Raw genomic sequence first — 16827 nt, 5'->3', positions numbered from 1 at the left:
AATTTTTAACCTCTGTTGAGTGCTAATCAGGCAAGTTTCCTTTGAGACAGTGACCCAGCTCATGCTGAGCAAAGCTTTGGGGTTTAACCCAAAACTTGTGCACAATTGCATTTCTCTCATCAAGCAAAGCTTATAATGAACATTCTGCTTGCTTTGAACCTATGCCTTTGGTCAACAAAATGATAATATCTATCTAGTGCTTACTAGATGGAAACACACATATTGCCCCAAAATAACATTCCTGTGCCCAGCATCTGGCTCAGCAATGTTTAGTTGTGGGTGCCTGAAGGATGACTATGGAAAAAACCAGGAAAAGATGAACTTTCCACAGATATATCCTCTTGGTATCCAGCAGCTCCATTAGCTGGTCTTCAAACCACCATAAGGTGCTAGAATCAATTTTAAGATTTACAAGAATACTTTATTTTAAGACTCTGTGATGTTTCATCCTCTTAGTTACCTGAACCTGACTTATAACTGGGGAAAAAAAAAAAATAATGGAAAACCACACAGGTTCATTTCGCAGCTCCTTTTATTTTACTCTGTGTAATAAAGTGAAAAGAGAGCCCCTAAACCAAAAACAGGGCTCCTAAAAGCCTTGCTGACTCAAACCCCACAGCACAGGGTGTGAATGAACTGGACTCTCTCAGCCCAAAACCATTGCAAATAAAACAAGAAAACAACCCAAAGAAGGGTGCTGGGGAAATAAACATTAAACAAGAGGGTAGTGAAAAAACTCGGTGAAACGCCCATTTCTGGTCACTTTCATAGCGCTCCTGGTGGCTCCAGCTCTCCCTGCAGCATCTCACCACAGTGGGGAGGGACAGGGTGGGGACAGCCGGGAGAGAAGAGCCCCGAGAGTGGGAATGGGAGGAGAACTCTGTCCCAGCCCGGCTCTCCCGGCTGTCCCTGGTGTCCCTGGAGCTCTGTGCTGAGGCACCACTGCCCACATCCCACCCACATCCCATCCCTCATCCCACATTCCAGCCTGCATCCCAGCACATCCCGCATCCCTCCCTGCATCCTGCTCTGCATCCCGTATCTCACCCCACATCCCTCATCCCGCCCCACATCCATCCTGCCTGGCACCCTCCCTGAATCCCGCATCCAGAATCCCATATCCACACCCCGGATCCTGCATCCCGTCCCGCATCCTGCCCCGCACACCGCTGTGCATCCTGCCCCTCATCCCACAGCCTGCCCATATCCTGCCTCTTGCATCCTGCCTGCATCCGGTATCCCACATCCCCTGTCCTGCTCCCTATCCCTCATCCTGCTCCACATCCCACATCCCACATCCCACATCCATCATCAAACATCCCCCATCCCACATCTGGCTCCCTGTCCATCATCCCACATCCACCGTCCTACATCCCGCATTCTGCATCCCATATCCCACATCCTGCATCCCATATCCCACATCCTGCTCCCCATCCCACATCCACCATCCCACGTCCTGCATCCCACATCCCATATCTCACATCCTGCATCCCATATCTCACATCCTGCATCCCATATCTCACATCCTGCATCCTATATCTCACATCCCACTCCCCATCCCATTCCCCATCCCACATCTCATATCCCACATCCCGCATCCCACATCCCCCTCTCCATCCCGCATCCTGTTTCCCATCCTACTCCCCATCCCTCATCCCGCTCCCCATCCCACATCCCGCATCCCACATCCCACATCCCACATCCCATATCCCATACCCCATTCCCCATTCCACATCTCATATCCCACATCCCACATCCCACATCCCGCATCCCACATCCCCCTCTCCATCCCGCATCCTGTTTCCCATCCTACTCCCCATCCCTCATCCCGCTCCCCATCCCACATCCCGCATCCCACATCCCACATCCCACATCCCATATCCCATACCCCATTCCCCATTCCACATCTCATATCCCACATCCCACATCCCACATCCCGCATCCCACATCCCCCTCTCCATCCCACATCCTGTTTCCCATCCTACTCCCCATCCCTCATCCCACTCCCCATCCTGCATCCCGCTCCCCACATCCCACTCCCCATCCCACATCCCACATCCCTCATCCCACATCCACCATCCCACATCCTGCATCCCGCATCCCATATCTCACATCCTGCATCCCATATCTCACATCCCACTCCCCATCCCATTCCCCATCCCACATCTCATACCCCACATCCCACATCCCACATCCCCCTCTCCATCCCGCATCCTGTTTCCCATCCTACTCCCCATCCCTCATCCCGCTCCCCATCCCACATCCCGCATCCCACATCCCACATCCCACATCCCATATCCCATACCCCATTCCCCATTCCACATCCCATATCCCACATCCCGCATCCCACATCCCGCATCCCACATCCCACATCCCGCATCCCACATCCCACATCCCACATCCCCCTCTCCATCCCACATCCTGTTTCCCATCCTACTCCCCATCCCTCATCCTACTCCCCATCCCTCATCCCACTCCCCATCCTGCATCCCACTCCCCATCCCACTCCCCATCCCACATCCCACATCCACCATCCCACATCCTGCATCCCGCATCCCATATCTCACATCCTGCATCCCATATCTCACATCCTGCATCCTATATCTCACATCCCACTCCCCATCCCATTCCCCATCCCACATCTCATACCCCACATCCCACATCCCACATCCCCCTCTCCATCCCGCATCCTGTTACCCATCCCACTCCCCATCCCTCATCCCACTCCCCATCCCGCATCCCGCATCCCACATCCCATATCCCACATCCCATATCCCATACCCCATTCCCCATTCCACATCCCATATCCCACATCCCGCATCCCACATCCCGCGTCTCACATCCCATATCCCACATCCCACATCCCACATCCCGCTCTCCACATCCCCCTCTCCATCCCACATCCTGTTTCCCATCCTACTCCCCATCCCTCATCCTACTCCCCATCCCTCATCCTACTCCCCATCCCTCATCCTACTCCCCATCCTGCATCCTGCTCCCCACATCCCACTCCCCATCCCACATCCCACATCCACCATCCCACATCCTGCATCCCGCATCCCACATCCCATATCCCACATCCCATATCCCATACCCCATTCCCCATTCCACATCCCATATCCCACATCCCGCATCCCACATCCCACATCCCGCATCCCACATCCCACATCCCACATCCCGCTCTCCACATCCCCCTCTCCATCCCACATCCTGTTTTCCATCCCACTCCCCATCCCTCATCCTACTCCCCATCCCTCATCCTACTCCCCATCCTGCATCCCGCTCTCCACATCCCACTCCCCATCCCACATCCCACATCCATCATCCCACATCCACCATCCCACATCCTGCATCCCGCATCCCATATCTCACATCCCGTATCCCTCATCCCATATCCTGCATCCCACATCCCATTCCCCATCCCACATCTCAAACCCCACATCCCGCATCCCACATCCCCCTCTCCATCCCGCATCCTGTTCCATCCCTCATCCCGCTCCCCATCCCGCATCCCACATCCCTTTCCCGTCCCTCCTGCCGCCCGCCCGCGGCTCCTCCCGCCGCCGGAGCGGTGTTTTCTCCTTCTCTCGTTTTTCTCGCCGTGCCCCATCAAAGCCCCTCTGTTGCTGAAACCCGAGGCCGCTTCCCCCGCGGCGGAGGCGGCGATGGACGGGCGGGCCGGGCTCCGGCCGCCCCGAAGAATCGCCCCTTTGTTGAGGGGCCGGTGCCGCCCCACCGGGGCTCTCCGCATCCCCTCTGCCCCCGAGAGGGGTGGGCAACCCCCGCCCGACCCCCGGGCTGCCCCAGCACCGGGCGAGATCGGTGTCCCGGGGGTGGGGACCCAGCCCGGCCGTGTCCGAGCATCCTCGGTCGCTGATACCCCGGTAACTCTTTGTGGGATTGTCCTGTGAAGTCGGGCTGCCATGACCCGTGTCACTTCCATCTCAGGATGCTGCGTGATTTCCAGACAGAGGCGTGTTTATTTGCCTGGGGCTTGTTTTATTTTCGTTTTCTTGCTCCTTCCAGCGGGCTGTGCTGTGAAGTCGCCGCTGAGGAGCAGCAGCGGTGACCCCGGCGGGGTGAAACCCGCGTCCCCTCGGATGTGTCAGGCTCCGGCATTTCCTGGTCGAGCAGGATTGATGGGCTCGCAGCTTCTTTTGATGGTCCGGGCTGAGAGTTTGATACCCACAGATAAAAGCTTAGCGGGGTCCGGGCTGGAAAGTGATGCCGGGGTTTGCAGTGGGTGTGACACAGCCGCATTCTCCCGTCCAGAGTCGGAGAAAGAGCGGGTGGGAGGGAGGGGGAAGGGGAAAGGATAAAATCAGTCCACAGGACCAAGCTGGCTGGACCACCTGAGCTTTTTAATCTAGCAAATTTTAGGGGTTAAAGCTACACATTTGTTTCCTCCTGCCGTTGGGAGATTCAGACATCGAGAACCTCATTTTTATCAAGCGGAGCAAAGTTAACACCTGCTTTACACAAGTAACATTTTATTACTTTTTGAGCCCAAATTTGCCAACACGTAGTACCTCTAGAAGGCTTGACCTGTCCCCCCCGCGTTGCTTTCATCTCTTATTGTTTGACTGGGGTTTTGGTTGGTTGCTTTTTTAGATTGGACACATTCAGACATGCAACAACGCCCACACCTTTTGCCTCCACTTGTCAGGTGTGAGATTTGACGTGTGTGCTTCTCCTGCCGCGGCATTTAAGGGGTTAAAGCCACACACTGCGTGGATTTTGGCAGACTCCTCTGGGGCTGCGTGTCTCATGGTGTGAAGGGGACAGCAAAACAGAAATTTCTGATGCTGGAGGAATACTTTGGCCTGGGGTGGCGTTTAGGGATTGCATAAAGTCTTGGGATCAACAGCTGCTGGGATTCAGGGATGCCAGGGCGTCCCGGAACACGGCAAGGCGTGTTGGGGTGTGATAAGAGAAGGTGGGTTTGTTTCCTGGATTTACAATTCTACTGGAAGTTGGGGGGTAAAGGGAAAACAGAAGGGGATCCTGTTAGGTCCAGCTGTTTCCATCCCCCTCCACAACTTCCCTGCCTCACTTTCCCGGTGTCTGAAACCCTCAGTTAATGGGAGTGTGGGGGGTAAAAAAGGAGCGGGGGCTGGGAGGCAAGTGGTCAGGAGTGTCATGTTTCTCAGGGTGTCACACACCCTAAATCCCTAAAGTCAATGGTTTCTTCATGAGGAACACTACCAACTTCTTTCTTTTCTCTCCCCCTACTTTTTTTTTTTTTTCCTTTTTTTTTTTCTTCTTCTCTTTAAGTCCCGTGTAGTTTTTTAGCCCAGGACTTGCGTGGAGCTGAGTGAGGGTTTTTTTTAGGTGCGGATCTGGGCGGGCTGGACCCGAGGGGCGAGGACAGGGACCTGGAGGGAGAGAGCAGCCTCGCTGATCCGGGGCAGGGTGTGTGAGCCACAGGGAAAACCGCGCTCGTGTGGGTTTATTCCCCCCCTCTCCTTCCTGGGGTCTGAATGGGAGCACGTTGGGCTGTAATTAAGACATCTTGGAGGCGTACTTAACTCATGACGTGTTGCTTTTCTTTTCCTCTCGGTGAGAAAGTGGCTCTCTCTCCCCTGGATCAGGTCCTCTGCCACCCACAGCCAAAAAGAGACACTCGGGACATAGACACACACACCCACACACGCGCTCTGACTTAAGGTGAGCACCAAAAACTTCTTCCTGCGCTTCGCTGCCCTCCGTTCCCAGCTGCTGGAGAGTCCCGGGAGCATCTCAACTCGCAGGGAGCTCCGCGCAAGGTAAAAAAAAAAAAAAAAATAGAAAAGAAAAAAAAAAATCAAACTTTTACGAAAGTTTGGTTGGTTCTTTATTTTTTTTTCTTTTTTCTTTTTTTTTTTACTGCTTTGCCGCTCCGAGTGGGATGGGGACCCCGCGAGCAGCGCCTGTGGCATCAGCGGCAGGGCTGCCTGCGCTGGAGGGATTTTTGGGAGTTCTGATTTGGCAGCTGAGGCGAGGGGCGAGGAGGGTGAAAGACGGATTGAAACTGGCTAACTCCAGTGTCTTTGACTTCTGAGCGCTCTGCGTTACCAAAGGAGGGATCATGTTGCAACTGCAGAAAGACAAAAAGTCGTATACTTCTGCTCTGTGGCTTCCTCCTATGGGATTGTTCTTCTCACCGAGATTTGTCTATTTTTGTTTGTTTTGTTGCTTGTTTCGTTCTTTGAGTATTCCTCCATCCATTCAGATGCTTTTAGAAGTTTTCAGGACGTAGGGGAAAAAGAGCAGGGTAGACTGAGAAAAAAGATTCCAAGGACTGGAAGCAGAATCCGCACAAAGTACTGCCCATCCAGTTAGAAGCAAGCACATTTTGATAAGATGTGATATGTTACATACTGATGTCATATTTGGCTGTTTATTGTCAGGGGAAGCCTGAATAACGTTTGGCACAGGTTCCTGCAGCCTCTCCACTCACTGATAAAGTTGGGATGCCTCAGCATTTCAAAGATGCTGCTGCAGATGAGCTGGTCCAGGGGTCTGATAGCAGCATCACTTCACTGTTTGTTTGGGGTTTGGGGTCAAACCCACAGAAGGGTGCCGTTCAGAACGTTTTTCATGGCAAAACTCCTTGTGTGGTGAGTTTAGATAGCAATGGCTGGAAAGCTTTTTGTGTGTTTGAATTAAGGAGGTTTATTGCTGTTTGTGTATAATTAGTGGGGGCTTAATTGCTGCTGGGGTCTTTCAGGGCAGAAAGTGCTGCCATATAGTTGGTGCTTGGTGTCATGCAAGTGGTGCAGCACCTTCAGGAGGCTCTGGGAGCCTGGCAGTGTGCTCAGGAGAATCGTCTAGGTGATGAACAGCAATGAATTTGCATTTATGTCTGCTTCAATGCCTAAAATGTGGGAAGAAGGAGCTCTGGGAAGAGCCCTGTTCTGTCAGGAGTGTGTGTGGTGTGGTGGCTGACAGCACGGATGAGTTGGGGTGCAGACCCCTCAATAAGCACAGCTTCCAGATGGGGAAATACGGGTCACAACCAGCAAAACCATCCCTGGACCAGGAGAGATCTGCAGTGCCAAGGTGTGGCATGCAGGAGGCAAAGCCCTCGTGCCACACACCAATGGTTTTTTTCTGGTTTTCTTGGGGTTTTGGGTCTGGTGAGGCCACCAAAGCACGGTCCTGCAAAGCACAGCTCAGCAAAGTTGTTCTGAGAGCATCACCTGAGAGCCCAGCCCTTACACACCTGCCAAGGGGGACAGGGAAGTTGGAAGAGTGCAGGAGGCAATTAAAAAAAAAAAAAAATTTAAAAAAAATTTGAAAAGGACCAGTTTATGATGACTTTCAACACTTTAAAGTGAAGTAGGGTGGGAAAGATGCATAGAGCAGCTTTTACAAATTAAATCCCCCCAAAAAGTAAATGTAATAATGAAGGCACTGCCAGTCCTCACTGAAATTTTTTGCCAAAAAGCCAGTCAGACTTCCTAACAGGATTCCTGGATGTGTAAGCAGACTCCAATAAAAAAAAAAAAGGGAAAAAGCCCATCAAGAAGAAAAGTTTATGTCCCTGCCAGAGGCTCACAGGACAGTCCACAGCAGAGCATCCTCTCATCCCACACCCAAGAGGTTCATTTTCTCCCCAGTGCCACTGAGCCTGATTAAAACAACCCAAGATACTAAAAAAAAAAAAAAAAAAAGCCAAAAAAAAAAAAGCCAAAAAACCCCACACAACAAAACAAAACAAACCAAAACTAACCCTAAAACCAAACAAAACCCTGGAGAAGTACAAAGGCTTGGGGCAGAGGGAGAAAAGGTTTCAGGAAAGGATGGAGGGTTTCTGTTGCGTTGCAGTTTGTAAAAATTGGTATGAAGAGTGTTTTCTACTGTAGGTCCCCAATATTTGTATTTGTGATTTTTATGCTGATTTGTGACCAAAAGTAATATTTTTGTCACAGTCTGGAGCCAAAAGGATTGTTATCAATACTTAATGAAGTTGCTTAACCTCCTGGCCCCTCAGTAAAAAATCTGGAAGCAATATGTGCCACCCCTTAAAAGGTGTCCTGAGATCCTCAAGTGCAAGAGAGACTTTGCAATTGCTTATGTTTAAAAATATTAAAAGTTTTCCAATTCGCTGCAAGGATTAAGGGGTGAAAACTGGAATTAATATTTTCTGCTTTTCATTTGCTTTTTCACCGAAGCAGTGCTTAAACTATTCCTGGGAGTTGGAAATATTTAGCATTTCTGTTTTATTGTAAACCTGACAGTGTATTTCGTTGCTCGAACTCTGTGGAAATGAAAAGTTTTGTGGTGTTGGGGGAAAAAAAAATGTTATTTTCATATGACAAGCTTGCTTCTGTTGCTGGTGAGGAAGTATTAGACATTCTGTCTCCGCTGGTAGGAACTGTAGCACACAGTGCTGCGCCTGAAAAGGCATCTTGTAACTTGTAGGTAACAAAATGTTCTTTGGGGTAGGGGAAAAAAAAAGGCAAAATTAAAAAAAAAAAAAATAAAAAGCTCTGAATATACTTAGGATTTCAATCAATGGTGTTTAAGGAGGATTAGAGGAAGCAGCTGGCTAAACAAATATTAGGTGTAGAGTGGATGCGGTGGTATAAATTAATAATGCAGTTCTTTATCTGCCGTATGAATGAGAGGTTTTGTGGAGATAAGGCGGCCCAAACGCGGTCGCTGGATGCCACCTAGTGGATATTGCCGAGTTTTTTGGCAGAATTTTCTTAAATTCGCAACATCTGTAATTAATTCAGGTGTAACTTAACTGTAAGTGGTTCGTTTTATTCACGTTTATCATTAAAAATCAAAATAAAATTTTTTGGAGCGTAATTTTAAATTATATTTTAAGGGGAGTTTGTCTCTGTGTTTTGGGTATGACTAAAATCAACTTGGCTTCTATTTGTAATTTGCCACTGACATCTGTTTGCAGAGAGTTTTTAAACCACTCAGTCTAAAAAAAGCTTCACAATCAGTTTGATGGGCTGGGCTGTTTGTGTACAAATGAGGAAATTTCTGAAATTTCTGTACAAATATTGTGTCAGGAGAAGCTGTGTCCAGCAGCAAGGATTTTAAAGCTCCTTCCAAAAGTCCTTTATCACATAGGACGTGCTTTTCTTAACCCTCTTTGTGTTTTCCCTTGAATATTGTGCCAATGATAAGCATTGACAAAGAAAATGTATTATTTTTCATATCTGATAAAAGGTCATAAAGCTGTTGTTTTTTTTTTTATTTCACTTGCTGTTTATCTCCACCTTCCTCAGATGTCAAATACACTCACAGCTTAAGTTTTCTTTTTTACTGGGGGAAGGAAAATTGTTTATTTAACAATTATGAAGACTGTTTATTCAGTGGTAGGTATTCAGGTGCTGTCAACCCTCATAGCTCTAAAAATGATCCCATCCATCACAAAGTTTTAAGCAGGCAAACATGCACCTGGACATACTTTGTGATGGGATTTATGGGATCTGGCCAGCTCACAGGCTTCTGCTTCCTCAGCTTTTTTTAAAAAAATGCCACCATCAACACAGCTTTCACTGCAACCACCCCCTAGACACCCAAATGAGGGGATGAATGCCTGGTTCTGGTCCTACATTTTTAAAATAAGTGCCACAGTGGCTATACGACCAAAGAGCTATTAAAATACATGGTAAAGCCAAGCTCCCTGTGCTTAACTTTCCCCTGGTTTTCATCACTGAGCAGGAAACGAAATGGAAACCTCACACTCAGCAGAGCAGACAATTCCTGTCCCCTTCTCCTTCTGTCAGCTTTGAAAACACTTATTTTTTATGTTGGTGTGTTTGCTTTAGATTAGGACAACAGGCTGCGTGTCTTAAACATGATCAATAGCTCCAAAACAAAACAAAAAATAAAACACCAAAAAACCCCCAAAACACTACCAAAAAAAACCCCCAAACATTTAAAACACGCATGAAGAAAACACACAGCAGTAGCCTGCACTGGCTACCTTGGAACCTTTTCCCAAGACTCACATGAAATATTGCCACAGGAGGTTGTTAACAAAATCGTGACTTTATGGCTAAAAGCCTGCTTTTCCATTAATCAGGAAAACTTTATGAATTACAGACTAGGAAGGCCAAATATCGCAGCAGCAAATGAGCTAATTGACTCAGCCCTGTGCCTCACAGGTGGCTTTAGATTTTCCCTTCAGCTCTGCCCAGCCTGGTGCTGTGAATCACAGGGGAAAGAAACACAAACCTGATTAATGAGAGTCTTTGCAAGGCTCCTAGGACCAAGATTTCCACTGGCACACAGAGCCACTGTCACTTCAGGGCACATCAGGGCAAAATCTGCATCATTCATGGCTTGGCATAGCAGGAAAAAATAATAAGGCATGAGACAGAGGAATGTACCTGAATATATGTGTCTTGCTCTAAAAAAATATCATCTTGGCATTTGCCTTACTGCAGGAGACCATTATCTTGAGACATCTTTCCATTAATAATATCTTATAATCACCTTAGGAACATGCAGCCTGCAAGGAAAATGTGGGCCATGGAGGCAGGTTAGAACAGAAATGGGCTCGACAGAAATCTCAGGTGGTAAGAAACAAAAAGTTTCAAGCCACTCCAGCGTAAAAAGAAGGAAAAGTTGGAAACATGGAATGATTTGGGTTGGAAAGGGAACTTGGAGGTGATAGGATCTTCCAGCTGCTCTGCCATGGGGTAGAGATAGCTCAAATTTGGGTTTCATCAGTTTTGCTCTGGGTGTATTAAGGGTTTTTTGCATGCCATATGTTAATTTGCACTACCTGTGCCATGGTACCTGATAATTCAGCTGGTACCTAAATTGTGTCAGTGAACTCTGCCATGAGGAACACCTAAATCTGTTGTGATTAACACTTTTTTTATGCTCAGAATTCCGTTCCTGCAGCGCTGCCTGCACACAGAGGGAAGTGGCAGCCTGTGTGCATCCACTGCTCTGAGAGATTCTGGTCCAGAAAAAAACACAGATAATCAACATTTACTCACATCAGTAACTCTGTGAAATCAATAGGAACTCAACCAGGCCTCAGTGAATAAAACTTTTAATCTATTTGCATACAAAGCATCACACATGGCTGATCAGGAAGCAGCTCATAAAGCTCCAAACTGCAAATCTGCTCAGTTTTATTGATATGAGCACCTGTAAGGTGATGTCAATAAAGCATTAGGCAGAACTCTGCACATTTGCAAAGTGTAGAGGAATCAAGGCCTGCACCTATGGAAGAACTACCTCATTAATATAGGAACAAGAACTTCCATTGCCAGAATAACTTCCCAAACTCTCCAACTGAAATTAACTACCCATCTATTCATTAACATGCTGCACTCCAGTATATTTATGTGATTGCTGATTGGTCTTTTTTTTCCCATAAACATATTTTCAGGTAAAAAAAGGAAATCACCTCTGAGCCACATAAAAACAATATGCCTAGAAATAGGAAAAGCACACTGAAAAATGTGAAAATACTGGAGTTCTGGGCCCAGTCAAAAGGCTTATAAGAACCATATCAGACAAAAATAATGTTACAGGATGTGTGGTGGTTTTCCTACTGAAATTTCAGTGATGCACACGTGATGAAACAGACCATGATGGTGTCACCACTTTCTGATCATGCTTCCTGTGGCCTTGTGAGGTGATTTGCTCAGCTTCTTTAACACCCAAGGTGCTGGACATGCTGCAGGGAAGGTCTGGGATTTTAATTTCATGCTTAACCTGAAGGATTTATGCACACACTATGATTTTCAGAAAAGCTGTATTTCTGGATTTTCAGACACCTGAAGCAAAATGCCAGGTTTTGCTGAGCCTTTGGGGCTTGTTTTTCTAGTAGCTTTGATTATATAGATCCAAAATATGTGCACAAAACATGATTCAGCTTTTATCAGCAAGTCGTCAGGCAGATCTTTTGGTTTTTTGGTTTTTTTTTTCAGTTGATGCTGTGTTTATTCTTTGTTTGGTTTCATTGGAACACATTTACACTGGTGTACTGTAAATAAACTTGACGATCCTACAGTTCTTCTGCAAGCTAAATAATTCTGAGAGCTGTGTCAATGCAGTGGCTGCGTTTTGGTGCTGGTGTGCCTCGTCACATTTATCATTCCACTTCACTTTGTTGTGCTGTGGGGAGAGGGAAAACCAGCAAATTATGTTGACATCCCAAGCTTTTTCTACATTTTTCCCAGCTGAAAAAGCAGATAGAGAGAGCAGTAATTCAGATATTTTTGTTGATGCAGAAAATATAGCCAATTCTTGGGTTGTTGCTCCCAGTTTCCAGGCATTTCGTCTGTTTCCCCCCCTCCATGAGCAGGCTAGGAGAAACATGCAAATATTATATTTTTTTTTATTTCCCCAAAGCATCCTCCATAGCTGGTTCCATCTGCATTTTAATGTAAAGTTCTGCTCTGATCAAACCAGAGAGAAAAGAAAAACTTTCAAGCCCAGCAGGGCATTTCCCCAGCAGGATGGAAGAACAGCAGTGGCAAGTTTAACATCTTCATAAACGAGCTGGGGAGATGTTTTCTTGGCAAAACTAGTGTGACATGTTTTCAAAACTGGTGAGGGAATAAATGGCTCACTGTGACTATAGAGGCACATTTCAAATGGGGTTTTGCCAGGGCTAGTCAGCATTGGTCCCCTTCAAGGGAATGGAAAATATGTAAAAGTTTTTAGAAAGTGCAAAGTACAGAAGGAACCAAATTATTTTCCCTTTGAAGTTTAAATGGCTTTGCCTGACTGGAGAAATTAGAAAATAATTAAAGAAAAAAGGAAAATAATGTTTTCACAAAACAGAATGGGGTAAAATGAGACACCAGTAGGATGACCTAAAAAGACACTTTGGCAACTAAAAAAGCAGAAAAATATTTAACAAAATCTAAAGGGGCAAATGGCAATTAACACTTTGCAGCACAAATCATAACTCTGTTATTTAATAAAGCAATTCAAGTACAAGAACTTTGCAGGAACAGTTCACCACAGTCTGACTTCAAAACTCATTTGGGTGCTCAAAACTTAAAAATTATTTCTTTGCAATCACATTCTGCAAATCTGAGACAGAAGAGTCATTCTCACTGGTGAATGTTACTGTGCTGAGTGATCCATTTTGCATACCAAGTTGATAGAAACTTCAGATTTACTGTTTTTCAAGACCTATCAGGCAGCAAATTATGCAGAGAATTATGAGATAATGTCCCATAAATAGGGCTTTTCCAAGGAATAATGGCTGCCTATAAAAAGTAAAACTGCCACACTTAGGGAAAACTTTGAAAGTGTCAAGAGAAAGCACAGGCATTTATTTCCAGACCAGGAGACACAGATTCTGTCAAACCATATTTCAAGAGTGACTTATTTTTGCTGCATCTGGTGATTGATAGAGATTCTTTTATTTTATCTGAGGAACGTTGGTTGATCTCTGCATCATTATTGCAATTTGTTTGTTTGGACTTCAGCCTTTTCCTGACATTCTACTGGGGAAAAGTGGCTTTACTTCCAGCTGATTACAGCTTTCAGCAGATCTGTATTTATTCCTGTGACTTGCAGTGTACAAAATAATCATGTCAGACAATGACCCTCCTTCCACACACAATGATATTCATCAGCTCTTCATAATTATAGCTTCAGAAATTGCCATGAAGTGATGACAAGTTTTATGCTTATATATATATATATATGTATATTAGTAGCAACCTTCCAGTTTATACCTTCCAGTTTATTTATAAAATAAAGCAAAGTTGCTTGTAAGTGTGAAAATGGTGACCACATGGTGGAGGGCAAGAGCTCACCCTGAAAAATATCTAAAGAGAGGGAGGTAGAGAGGAATGTGGAATCACATTCCTCTAATGTGGAACTACACTGTCTCTCAGTTCCTTTGATACTAAACAGCCAGTTTGACTTTTCTTTTTTTTTTTTTTTCCCATTTTCTTTATATATATATATTTTTTTTCCATCAGGCTTGAATATTCCCTAAAGTTCTATCTATTTTGGCTTTCTGTTTGTGCCACCTATGAGGAATGGCCCTTTTGCCCATGGAGTCACAATCCCATTGTCAGGGAAATTTATAGATGGGAATTTGTTATCTGGAGGAGCACCAGAAGAAAAATACTCCTCTTCTTTTGCAACTAAACATTTGCAATTTCAGTTAAAATGTGCAAATAAAAATGAGCAAAAGGAGAAATTAAACACTCCTCTAGTCAACAGCCATCACATTTTTATTCTCTTTTTATTCTCATAAGTATTGTCACGAAAAAGGAAACTCTGATTCTCTGCAGGTACATAAGCTCTTCCCAGACTTTAGTAGGGACAAGAGAACACATAGGAAATACAAGTGGGTTTACCTCAAGTAAAATTTGGTTCATGTTCCTCTGTCATGGAAGCTTAAATATGGCAGGTGGCCTAGAAAGCAATAAAACAAAACAAAACAAAAATTCTCATAATGTTTTGTGGGTTTGTTTTATTAAGTCATCAGTTTTGAAGCCAGAATATCAGATAAGAGCTTTGACTCCCAGCAGGGAAAGTCTTTTGGCCTTTGTGCTTGTAATGTAAAGCTCAAATATATGAACTGCAGGAGTAAACTGGGGAGAATGAAGAATAAAAAAAAGAAGATATTACAAAATGAAGCCAAAGCTGTAGTTCAGCAGCATTTTCTAGAGCCTTTCAAGGAAAAAGGAAGGTAAAAATAGTGGCGGAAAAGCGAAATGTGTAAAAATTGTGGTATTTCTTTTTCCTCAAACTAGAACAGAGGGGTGTAGGGGGGGAAGCTCAGCTCTTCTGTGCATGGTAGGCACTGATGTAAAATGTTTAAAAGTCTTCCTAGAACTTCGTTTAACTGCATGTAGAGAAGGAAGAAAGGCAGGACATAATGCAGAAAACACGTGGCTCATTTCCAGTTTCCCCATCGAGTCTTCCATTTCCTGTCACCCAGCCCTTAATTGCTGCTGGCTTTGACCTTTAATGCAATTGTCCAGCCCTGAGATGATCATCTTCTGAGCTGTGGGTGCTTGATTCAGTGCTGGGAGAGCTTCTTGCAGTGCTGTATTTCATCCCAAAATTACCTCGGATGAATCCAGACAGTGAGGGATGAGCCAACAGACCTGCCCGTGATGCTGACCTTTGCTTCCCTTTTTCTGAAATAAAATCACACCAGAGGACAGCCAGAGGTCCACGGAGCAGGCCATTATGAATAAATGCCTGCTGCATCCTGCTAATGCAGTTTATCAATCCTGCAGGGTGATTGCAAGCCAGGCAGCTTTATTGAAAAGCTGAATCCCAGCACTTTGCTGCTTATACCCTGTGAGAAATGGAAAGACAGAAACTTCCACAGGCACAGGAGAGTTTGATTTGCAGCCTTGGAAGAAGTTTGGATTGATGTAAAAATAAAAGTACACAGACATTTAGCAGAAAAGCCATAAAATTGTGTTTCTGTAATGCCTTAACTAAGAAACTGTATTAGGTAATATTAGGGTCTGTAGTGTAGTAATGTAATTTTATATATATATATATATCTATAATATAATGTAACTATATAGAGTGAGCTAAGACTTTAGAGGTTATAATAGAAGCATATTAATGTATATATGTGTTATACATATATCACATATATGTATATGTGGTATATATATATATGATAGTAGCCCATTAGATAAAAGTAAAAGAGGTTAGAAAAGCAAAATAGACTTAGTAGCAACTGTCCATTATATTGTCTTGTAACAAAGAACTTATGACAACTTTATACTTAAATCTCACAGCCTGTAAAACGGAGATTTATCTGAGCAATAAATCATTTTTAACCCAACTGTAGTCCCACTCCTTCATTAAAACCAGAGATGATAATAATAATATCTCACTGCCACTCAGGACAGCAACATCCCAATGCATAATGGAGAGCCCACAGAGGATTTCCAGGCATCATTTTTGCCATCCTAACTCCTCTCTGTTCCAAGGAGAGAACTTGCTGTGCCAGCAGAGAACGTAGCACAGCATCATTTTGAGACCCAGGCACCTGAAAACTAATATTAATTGTTACCTTTTAATTATGTTTAGCTTTTAATAGGAGAGAGAGAATTGCTGAGTGGTTAGGACACTTTCCTTTAAGGATATTTTACTGTTGCTGGTGGAGCATTGCTTCAGTCCCCTGCCCAGCATTCATATTGATTTGGGCTACCACCTTCAAATACACATTATTTCAAATTCAGGAGAGATGTCTGAGTGCTACAGAGTGCAGTGAAAGTGAAATAAAAGGATCTAGACTGCCTGAGAGTGCTGGGAAAAAAATTATTTGTCCCAGAAACTTTCCAACTTGCTTCTAGGGAAAAATGCAACAAATTATACAAGGAAGATGTGGAAAACCTACACAAAATTAATGCAGATTGTCACTTAAAAATGACACATTTTAGTGATCAAAATTAAAACTAAAAAATTACATGTAATAATAGAAATTATGCATGGAAATTAGTGCATCTTTTTGAATGCAAGAAAACCCCTCCTTTACCCAAAGGGGTTCAAAGTAAGTGAATTCACATAGAATATATCTTATTTTGGTGAAGATATATTCTATGTGAATTCACTTACTTTACCAAGATATATATGTCTACATGAGTAAAAGGAAAATATAAATCTGGTCAAAATGCCTTGAGCAATGAGGTTATTGTTCTTTCTGAAGAAGACAAAAAGGCAGTTCTGGCTCAAGCTTTGCTGAAGACTGTCATGCAGCTTTCCACTATTTACTTTTCTAAAGGTTAACACAGCAGCCTGAAAAATCTTGAGTAATTACAGTGAGGGCTGTGTATGCTAATGTCTTCTGACTCATTGACTCAGAGGCCAATAATATTTCATTTGATTTTCTGACTTCATTTTCCTGTTAAA

At 44.7% G+C, this 16827-nt stretch overlaps 1 protein-coding gene and 1 long non-coding RNA gene across 4 annotated transcripts in view; one reads left to right on the top strand and one right to left on the bottom strand.

Moving 5' to 3' along the window:
• The first annotated feature begins 5178 nt into the window (after positions 1-5178).
• The window catches only part of HAPLN1 (hyaluronan and proteoglycan link protein 1), a 64525-nt gene continuing 52876 nt past the window's right edge, over positions 5179-16827 (top strand). The window contains exons 1-2 of one of the 2 annotated variants that reach the window (XM_085567014.1): positions 5179-5331; positions 5569-5667. The gene's annotated coding sequence lies outside the window, so the exon portion shown is untranslated. Of the gene's footprint in view, positions 5332-5568; positions 5766-16827 lie in introns of those variants that run through there. The other variant, XM_085567011.1, reaches the window with a different exon arrangement.
• LOC146763567 (uncharacterized) overlaps positions 5563-16827 on the bottom strand; it is a 35727-nt gene continuing 24462 nt past the window's right edge. For both annotated transcript variants that reach the window (XR_014951394.1, XR_014951393.1), the window contains 2 exons: positions 14301-14358; positions 5563-12087 (listed from right to left, as the gene is read on the bottom strand). This is a non-coding gene — a long non-coding RNA (uncharacterized LOC146763567). The remainder of the gene's footprint in view (positions 12088-14300; positions 14359-16827) is intronic.

Source organism: Lonchura striata, chromosome Z (genome assembly GCF_050655825.1).
Source record: "Lonchura striata isolate lonStrDom1 chromosome Z, ASM5065582v1, whole genome shotgun sequence".
Lineage (NCBI taxonomy): Eukaryota > Metazoa > Chordata > Aves > Passeriformes > Estrildidae > Lonchura > Lonchura striata.
This window is presented reverse-complemented; position numbering and strand designations above follow the sequence as displayed.